This window comes from Arachis hypogaea, chromosome 16 (assembly GCF_003086295.3).
Source record: "Arachis hypogaea cultivar Tifrunner chromosome 16, arahy.Tifrunner.gnm2.J5K5, whole genome shotgun sequence".
Classification (NCBI taxonomy): domain Eukaryota; kingdom Viridiplantae; phylum Streptophyta; class Magnoliopsida; order Fabales; family Fabaceae; genus Arachis; species Arachis hypogaea.
Genome location: NC_092051.1, coordinates 119,410,063 through 119,420,628, shown reverse-complemented (window position 1 = coordinate 119,420,628; position 10,566 = coordinate 119,410,063). Strand labels below are relative to the sequence as shown.

Here is a 10,566-nt window from a genome sequence, read left to right as displayed (position 1 = left end):
CCCTTTGATTAGAGCTTTAGTTTAAAGAGCATAAGATTCCTGGAATTCATATTAAAAATTTTGGAATCCTTATTTTTCTTTTTTCTAAATAATTTTCGAAAAATATAAAATAAAAATCCAAAAAAAAATCATAAAATAAAAAAAAAATCAAAAAAATATTTCATGTTTCTTGTTTGAGTCTTGAGTCAGATTTTAAATTTGGTGTCAATTGCATGTTCATCTTGCATTTTTCAAAAATTCATGCATTCATAAGTGTTCTTCATGATCTTCAAGTTGTTCTTGGTAAGTCTTCTTGTTTGATCTTTGCATTTTCATGTTTTGTGTCTTTCCTTGTTTTTCCTATGCATTCTTGAATTCTTAGTGTCGAAGCATTAAAGAATTCTAAGTTTGGTGTCTTGCATGTTTTCTTTGCATATAAAATTTTTCAAAAATGTGTTCTTGATGTTCATCTTGACATTCATAGCATTCTTGCATGCATTCATTGTTTTGATATAAAAATTTCATGCATTACATCATTTTCATGTTCTTCTCTCTCATCATAAAAATTCAAAAAAAAAAAATCAAAAAAATATCTTCCCCTTTTTCTCTCATAAAATTCGAAAATTTGAGTTGACTTTTTCAAAAATTTTTAAAATCTAGTTGTTTCTTATGAGTCAAATCAAATTTTCAATTTGAAAATCTTATCTTTTTCAAAAATCAAATCTTTTTCATTTTTCTTAGTTGTTTTCGAAAATTCTAAAAATATTTTTCGAAAATCTTTTTCTTAATTTTATATCATAATTTTCGAAAATAACATCATCAATTAATGTTTTGATTCAAAAATTTCAAGTTTGTTACTTACTTGTTAAGAAAGATTCAAACTTTAAGTTCTAGAATCATATCTTGTGATTTCTTGTGAATCAAGTCATTAATTGTGATTTTAAAAATCAAATCTTTTTCAAAACTAATTTCAATCATATCTTTTCAAAAAATATCTTCTTATCTTATCTTTTTCAAAAATTTGATTTCAAAATATCTTCTCTAACTTCTTATCTTCTTATCTTTTCAAAATTGATTTTCAAATTTGTTTCAACTAACTAACTAACTCTTTGTTTGTTTCCTATCTTTTTCAAAACCACCTAACTAACTCTCTCTCTCTAATTTTCGAAAATATCTTCCCTCTTTTTCAAAATTTCTTTTTAATTAACTAACTATTTTAATTTTTGATTTCTATTTTCGAAAAACTACTAACCTTTTTCAAAAACTATTTTCAAAAATCACTAACTCTTTTTCAAAAATTATTTTTGAAATTTTCCTTCTCTCATCTTATTCTATTTATTTATTCATCTACTAACATCTCTTCATCTCAAATCATTTCTCCTATCCTTACCTTTGTATTTGGATTCTTCATTCTTCTTCACCCCTATTCCTTTTCTTCTTCTACTAACAATAAGGAACCTCTTTACTGTGACATAGAGGATTCCTCTTCTTTTCTTGTTCTCTTCTCTTTCTTATGTGCAGGAACAAGGAAAAAGGCATTCTTGTTGAAGCTGATCCAGAACCTGAAAGGACTCTGAAGAGGAAACTAAAAGAAGCTAAATTACAACAATCCAGAGACAACCTTATTGAAAATTTCGAACAAGTAAAGGAGATGGCAGCCGAACCCAACAACAATAATGCAAGGAGGATGCTTGGTGACTTTACTGCACCAAATTCCAATTTACATGGAAGAAGCATCTCCATCCCTACCATCGGAGCAAACAATTTTGAGCTGAAACCTCAGCTAGTTTTTCTGATGCAGCAGAACTGCAAGTTTCATGGACTTCCATCTGAAGATCCTTTTCAGTTCTTAACTGAATTCTTGCAGATATGTGATACTGTTAAGACTGATGGAGTAGATCCTGAAGTCTACAGGCTCATGCTTTTCCCGTTTGCTGTAAGAGACAGAGCTAGAGTGTGGTTGGACTCTCAACCCAAAGATAGCCTGAACTCTTGGATAAGCTGGTCACGTCTTTCTTAGCCAAGTTCTTTCCTCCTCAAAAGCTAAGCAAGCTTAGAGTGGATGTTCAAACCTTCAGACAGAAAGAAGGTGAATCCCTCTATGAAGCTTGGGAAAGATACAAGCAGCTGACCAAAAAGTGTCCTTCTGACATGCTTTCAGAATGGACCATCCTGGATATATTCTATGATGGTTTATCTGAGCTATCAAAGATGTCATTAGATACTTCTGCAGGTGGATCCATTCACCTAAAGAAAACGCCTGCAGAAGCTTAGGAACTCATTGACATGGTTGCTAATAACCAGTTCATGTACACTTCTGAGAGGAATCCTGTGAGTAATGGGATGCCTATGAAGAAGGGAGTTCTTGAAATTGATACTCTGAATGCCATATTGGCTCAGAACAAAATATTGACTCAGCAAGTCAATATAATTTCTCAGAGTCTGAATGGAATGCAAGCTGCATCCAACAGTTCTCAAGAGGCATCTTCTGAAGAAGAAGCTTATGATCCTGAGAACCCTGCAATAGCAGAGGTAAATTACTTAGGTGAACCTTATGGAAACACCTATAATCCATCATGGAGAAATCATCCAAATCTCTCATGGAAGGATCAGAAAAAGCCTCAACAAGGCTTTAATAATGGTGGAAGATACAGGTTTAGCAATAGCAAGCCTTTTCCATCATCCACTCAGCAACAGACAGAGAATTCTGAGCAGAATTCATCTAACTTAGCAAATTTAGTCTCTGATCTATCTAAGGCCACTGTGAGTTTCATGAATGAAACAAGGTCTTCCATTAGAAATTTGAAAGCACAACTGGGCTGGCTGAGTAAAAGGATCACTGAAATCCCTCCTAGTACTCTCCCAAGCAATACAGAAGAGAATCCAAAAGGAGAGTGCAAGGCCATTGAATTGATCACCATGGCCGAACCTGTAAGGGAAGGAGAGGACGTGAATCCCAAGGAGGAAGACCTCCTGGGACGTCCAGTGATCAATAAGGAGCTTCCCTCTGAGGAACCAAAAGAATCTGAGACTCATCTAGAAACCATAGAGATTCCATTAAACCTCCTTATGCCATTCATGAGCTCTGATGAGTATTCCTCTTCTGAAGAGAATGAGGATGTTACTGAAGAGCAAGTTACCAAGTACCTTGGTGCAATCATGAAGCTGAATGCCAAATTATTTGGTGTTGAGACTTGGGGAGATGAACCTCCCTTGTTCACCAATGAACTAAGTGATCTGGATCAACTGACATTGCCTCAGAAGAAACAGGATCCTGGAAAGTTCTTAATACCTTGTACCATAGGCACCATGATCTTTAAGGCTCTGTGTGACCTTGGTTTAGGAATAAACCTCATGCCCCTTTCTGTAATAGAGAAACTGGGAATCTTTGGGGTGCAAGCTGCTAAAATCTCATTAGAGATGGCAGACAATTCAAGAAAACAGGCTTATGGACAAGTAGAGGACGTGTTAGTAAAGGTTGAAGGCCTTTACATCCCTACTGATTTCATAGTCCTAGATATTGGGAAGGATGAGGATGAATCCATCATCCTAGGAAGACCTTTCCTAGCCACAGCAAGAGCTGTGATTGATGTGGACAGAGGATAATTGATCCTTCAAATAAATGAGGACAACCTTGTGTTTGCAACTCAAGGATCTCTCTCTGCATCCATGGAGAGGTAGCATAAAAAGCTTCTCTCAAAGCAGAGTCAACCAAAGCCCCCACAGTCAAACTCTAAGTTTGGTGTTGAGAGGTCTCAATAAAGCTCTGCACATCTGTGAGGCTCCATGAGAGCCCACTATCAAGCTATTGACATTAAAGAAGCGCTTGTTGGGAGGCAACCCAATGTTTATTTATCTAATTTTCATTGTTTTTCATGTTTTATTAGGTTCATGATCATGTGGAGTCACAAAATAAATATAAAAATTGAAAACAAAATAAAAAACAGCAGAAGAAAAATCACACCCTGGAGGAAGACCTTACTGGCGTTTAAACGCCAGTAAGAAGCATGTTTTGGGCGTTCAACGCCAGAACAGAGCATGGTTCTGGCGCTGAACGCCAGAAATGGGCAGCATCTGGGCGTTTGAACGCCAGAAATGCACCCTGGAGAAGGGCTGGCGCTGAACGCCCAGAACAAGCATGGTTCTGGCGTTCAACGCCAGAAATGGACCACAAATGGGCGTTCAACGCCCAGAACAAGCACCAATCTGGCGCTGAACGCCCAGAGTTGTGTGCAAGGGCATTTTGCATGCCTAATTTGGTGCAAGGTTGTAAATCCTTGAACACCTCAGGATCTGTGGACCCCATAGGATCCCCACCTACCTCCACTCACTTCTTTTCACCCTTCTTTCACACAATCCCATAAACACTCTTCCCCAAAACTCTTCACCAATCACCTCAATCTCTTTTCCCTATTATCCCTTCACCACTCACATCCATCAACTCTTCCCCATAAACCTACCTCATAAACTCCACCTACCTTCAAAATTCAAAATCAATTTCCCACCCAAACCCACCCTAAATGGCCGAACTTACCCCCCTCCCTTCCTTATATATAGCCCTCCATTCTTCCTCATTTTCACACAACACAACCCTCTTTACTCTTCTTGGCCGAAACACACCTCCCCCCTCCTCTCCATATTTTCTTCTTCTTCTTCATCTATTCTTTCTTCTCTTGCTCGAGGGCGAGCAAAATTCTAAGTTTGGTGTGGTAAAAGCATAAGCTTTTTGTTTTTCCATTACCATTGATGGCACCCAAGACCGGAGAATCCTCTAGAAAAGGGAAAGGGAAGACAAAAGCTTCCACCTCCGAGTCATGGGAGATGGAAAGGTTCATCTCCAAAGCTCATCAAGACCACTTCTATGATGTTGTGGCCAAGAAGAAGGTGATCCCCGAGGTCCCTTTCAAACTCAAGAAAAATGAGTATCCGGAGATCCGACATGAAATCCAAAGAAGAGGTTGGGAAGTCCTAACAAACCCCATCCAACAAGTCGGCATCCTAATGGTTCAAGAGTTCTATGCCAATGCATGGATCACTAGGAACCATGATCAAAGTAAGAACCCGAATCCAAAGAATTATGTTACAATGGTTCGGGGGAAATACTTAGATTTTAGCCCAGAGAATGTGAGGTTGGCGTTTAACTTGCCTATGATGCAAGGAGATGAGCGCCCCTACACTAGAAGGGTCAACTTTAATCAAAGGTTGGACTAAGTCCTCATGGACATATGTGTGGAAGGAGCTCAATGGAAGATTGACTCCAAAGGCAAGCCGGTTCAATTAAGAAGACTGGACCTCAAGCCTGTGGCTAGAGGATGGTTGGAGTTCATCCAACGCTCCATCATCCCCACTAGCAACCGATCTGAAGTTACTGTGGATCGGGCCATCATGATCCATAGCATCATGATTGGAGAGGAAGTAGAAGTTCATGAAGTCATCTACCTTGAACTCTACAAAATAGCCGAAAAGCCCTCCCCTGGGGCAAGGCTAGCTTTTCCTCATCTTATTTGCCATCTATGTTACTCAGCTGGAGCTTTCATAGAAGGAGACATTCACATTGAGGAAGAGAAGCCCATCACTAAGAAAAAGATAGAGCAAGCAAGAGAGCCCATTCATGGAGCTCAAGAGGCGCATGAATCTCATCACCATGAGATCCCGGAGATGCCTCAAATGCATTTTCCTCCACAAAACTATTGGAAGCAAATCAATACCTCCCTAGGAGAATTAAGTTCCAACATGGGACAATTAAGGGTGGAACATCAAGAGCACTCCATCATCCTTCATGAAATAAGAGAAGATCAAAAAGCAATGAGGGAGGAGCAACAAAGACAAGGAAGAGACATAGAAGAGCTCAAGGACATCATTGGTTCCTCAAGAAGGAAATGCCACCATCACTAAGGTGGACTCATTCCTTGTTCTTACATTCTCGGTTTTTCGTTTTCTCTATGTTAAGTGCTTATCTATGTTTGTGTCTTCATTACATGATCATTAGTAGTTAGTAACTTTGTCTTAAAGATATGAATGTCCTATGAATCCATCACATCTCTTAAATGAAAAATGTTTTAATTCAAAAGAACAAGAAGTACATGAGTTTCGAATTTATCCTTGAACTTAGTTTAATTATATTGATGTGGTGACAATGCTTCTTGTTTTCTGAATGAATGCTTGAACAGTGCATATGTCTTTTGAAGTTGTTGTTTAAGAATGTTAAATATGTTGGCTCTTGAAAGAATGATGACAAGGAGACATGTTATTTGATAATCTGAAAAATAATAAAAATGATTCTTGAAGTAAGAAAAAGCAGCAAAGAACAAAGCTTGCAGAAAAAAAAATAGGCGAAAAAAAATAGAAAGAAAAAGCAAGCAGAAAAAGCCAAAAGCTCTTAAAACCAAGAGGCAAGAACATAAAGCCAGTAACCCTTAAAACCAAAAGGCAAGGGCAAATAAAAAGGATCCCAAGGCTTTGAGCATCAGTGGATAGGAGGGCCTAAAGGAATAAAATCTTGGTCTAAGCGGCTAAACCAAGCTGTCCCTAACCATGTGCTTGTGGCGTGAAGGTGTCAAGTGAAAACTTGAGACTGAGCGGTTAAAGTCAAGGTCCAAAACAAAAGAAGAGTGTGCTTAAGAACCTTGGACACCTCTAATTGGGGACTTTAGCAAAGCTGAGTCATAATTTGAAAAGGTTCACCCAATTATGTGTCTGTGGCATTTATGTATCCGGTGGTAATACTGGAAAACAAAGTGCTTAGGGCCACGGCCAAGACTCATAAAATAGCTGTGTTCAAGAATCATCATACTGAACTAGGAGAATCAATAACACTATCTGAACTCTGAGTTCCTATAGATGCCAATCATTCTGAACCTCAATGGATAAAGTGAGATGCCAAAACTATTCAAGAGGCAAAAAGCTACGAGTCACGCTCATCTGATTGGAGCTATGTTTCATTGATAGTTTGGAATTTATAGTATATTCTCTTCTTTTTATTCTATTTGATTTTCGGTTGCTTGGGGACAAGCAACAATTTAAGTTTGGTGTTGTGATGAGCGGATAATTTATATGCTTTTTGGCATTATTTTTAGTATGTTTTTAGTAGAATCTAGTTACTTTTAGGGATGTTTTCATTAGTTTTTATGTTAAATTCATATTTCTGGACTTTACTATGAGTTTGTGTATTTTTCTATGATTTCAGGTATTTTCTGGCTGAAATTGAGGGACTTGAGCAAAAATCAGATTCAGAGGTTGAAGAAGGACTGCTGATGTTGTTGGATTCTGATCTCCCTGCACTCAAAATGGATTTTCTGGAGCTACAGAACTCAAAATGGTGCGCTTTCAATTGCGTTGGAAAGTAGACATCCAGAGCTTTCCAGAAATATATAATAGTCTATACTTTTCCCAAGTTTAGATGACGAAAACTGGCGTTCAACGCCAGCTCTCTGCCCAATTCTGGCGTCCAGCGCCAGAAACAAGTTGCAAAGTGGAGTTCAACGCCCAAACTGGCACAAAAGCTGGCGTTCAACTCTAAGAATGACCTCTCCACGTGTAGACTTCAAGCTCAGCCCAAGCACACACCAAGTGGGCTCCGAAAGTGGATTTATGCATCAATTACTTACTTCTGTAAACCCTAGTAGCTAGTTTATTATAAATAGAACTTTTCACTATTGTATTAGACATCTTTTGATCCTGGATTGTATCTTTTGATCATATTTAGATCTCTAGACCTCCATGGGAGGCTGGCCACTCGGCCATGCTTACCCTCTATTCACTTATGTATTTTTAACGGTAGAGTTTCTACACTCCATAGATTAAGGTGTGGAGCTCTGCTGTTCCTCAAAGATTAATGCAAAGTACTACTGTTTTTCTATTCAATTCATCTTATTTCGCTTCTAAGATATTCATTCGCACTTCAACCTGAATGTGATGAACGTGACAATCATCATCATTCCCTATGAACGCGTGCCTGACAACTACTTTTGTTCTACCTTAGATTGAATGAGTATCTCTTAGATCTCTTAATCAGAATCTTCGTGGTATAAGCTAGATTGATGGCGGCATTCATGAGAGTCCGGAAAGTCTAAACCTTGTCTGTGGTATTCCGAGTAGAACTCTGGGATTGAATGACTGTGACGAACTTCAAACTCGCGAGTGCTGGGCGTAGTGATAGACGCAAAAGGGTAGTAAATCCTATTCCAGTATGATCGAAAACCTCCAGATGATTAGCCATGCAGTGACAGCGCATCGGACCATTTTCACAGAGAGGAATAGGACGCAGCCATCGACAAGGGTGATGCCTCCAGACGATTAGCCGTGCTGTGACAGAGCATTTGGACCATTTTCCAGAGAGGATTAAAAGTAGCCATTGACAACGGTGATGTCCTTACAAAAAGCCAGCCATGGAAAGGAGTAGGATTGATTGGATGAAGACAGCAGGAAAGCAGAGGTTCAGAGGAACGAAAGCATCTCTATGCGCTTATCTGAAATTCTCACCAATGATTTACATAAGTATTTCTATCCTTCTTTTATTATTTAATTTCGAAATCTCCACAATTATTTTATATCTGTCTGACTGAGATTTACAAGGTGACCATAGCTTGCTTCATACCAACAATCTCCGTGGGATCGACCCTTACTCACGTAAGGTTTATTACTTGGACGACCCAGTGCACTTGCTGGTTAGTTGTATCGAAGTTGTGACAAATTATGAATTGAGATTAGAGCACCAAGTTTTTGGAGCCATTACCAGAGATCACAATTTCGTACACCAATTAATATTTGGAGACCCTTGAGTTGGAAGACTCAGGAGTTAATTTTGATTGGAATCTCTGGCCACTAACGCTAATCCTTCCCAAGGGAGAGGATTAGGACTTGTGAATAGAAGTTGGCTCCCTACTTGACTTTCCTTTATTCGGTAAGGGTTAACTAAGTAGAAACAACAACCTATCACTATTAATCTTGAGAAATCCAACAAGGATAGAACTTCCAATTAATCTTCTCCTAGCCAAGGCTTTTTATTTTAATTACATTAATCCTCTCTTGTTAATTTTTATTGCTTTAATTTATAATCATTTATTTTTCCATTCCTCATTCAAAAATTTTTCAGAAAACTCATAACCAATAACAAGAACACTTTCCTGCAATTCCTTGAGAGACGACCCGAGGTATTAATAAATTAATAAGGGAAGAGAATAAATTAAAGTAATAGAATAAATAAAAGTATAAGAAAACTAAATTAAAGGAACATTGAACCTGGAATTGGGAAGAAATAAACCTAAAACTAAGAAAAATCCTAAAACCTAGAGAGAGGAGAGAGCCTCTCTCTCTAGAAACTACATCTAAAATCTAAAATTCTGAATAATGAGAAGTGTATTAATGTGTCTTGAGTCTCTGCTTGTCCCCTGGCTTTAGTCTGCGTTTCTGGGCCGAAAACTGGGTCCAAACTCAGCCCAAAATTGCCCCCAACGTTTTTTGCGATTTCTGCACGTGACGCATGTCACGCGTACGCGTCAGTCACAAGGAATGGCTAGGAATGGCTTTGGAATGGCTAGGAACGGCATCGAATGGTATAAAGGGGAATTAAAATACACAATTTAAAGGCTTAGGAAGCAAGTTTTCAATCATAGAACAGAATTAGGAAGGAATTGTAAAACCATGCAAATTCAATGAATAAGTGTGAGTTTAGTGGATAAAATCCACTCAATTAAGTACAAAATGTACCACAAAATAGTGGTGCATCAACTAGCTTGATTATACATCTCTTAGACGGCTAATCCACAACTTCGTTGGGACTTCTCGAGACACCAGTTCAGCCGAGGTATGGGGAGATTAGGGTCTTTGTGGTAAAGGCTAGAAACAAAGGCGCAACATTCTCTGATCCAGAAGATTCGACCTTATTTGTGGTGTTTTGAGTAGGATCATCAAGGAAAATGGACTGCAGGAGCTTCACCCTCAATCAGACTGGATGTGCACTAACCCTGGTGTTTAGCCTGGAGGAAGATTGGCGGCCTCTCAAGAAAGGCGTTGATCACATACAGCCTGCCATAGAAGAAATCATTGAGTTGGCATAGATAGTGAGACCGAATTAATCCAGAAGAACAAAGCATCTCTGAAGTCTTAACCATCTTCTCATCGTTGCATTCACCATCAACTGAGTAATGTTATTTTTATTTTACTTTTATGCGCTTTAAACAAACAACCACCTGACTAAGATCTACAAGATAACCACAGCTTGATTCAAGCCAACAATCCTCGTGGGATCGACCCTGACTCACTCAGGTATTACTTGGACGACCTAGTGCACTTGCTGGTTTAGTTGTGTGAAGTGTAATTCCGTTGGATTTTTTGCTAACCAAATAACAAAATGAACAATATGCAGCATCTTCAGAAGGTGAATACCCTAACCATGAAGGAAAAATACCAAACCAAGCATATTGAAATCGTCTTGGATGCTTCGTACCAGATAGAGGATAATTGTCAAGATGTTTTTGATATGGACCCCATTTAAGATAAGCTTGTCTAACCTCATCTTTCTGGTTTGGGTGAAATTGCCAAATTTGAAGCCATTTTCCAGGGTCTCGTTCCAAAGAATTAAGGTCA

At 38.5% G+C, this 10,566-nt stretch overlaps 1 non-coding gene across 1 annotated transcript; it reads right to left on the bottom strand.

Moving 5' to 3' along the window:
- Window positions 1-2,028: 2,028 nt before the first annotated feature.
- Window positions 2,029-2,136, bottom strand: LOC112761715 (small nucleolar RNA R71). The gene has a single exon (XR_003182096.1). It is a non-coding gene; the product is annotated as a small nucleolar RNA R71 (small nucleolar RNA).
- Window positions 2,137-10,566: the final 8,430 nt, after the last annotated feature.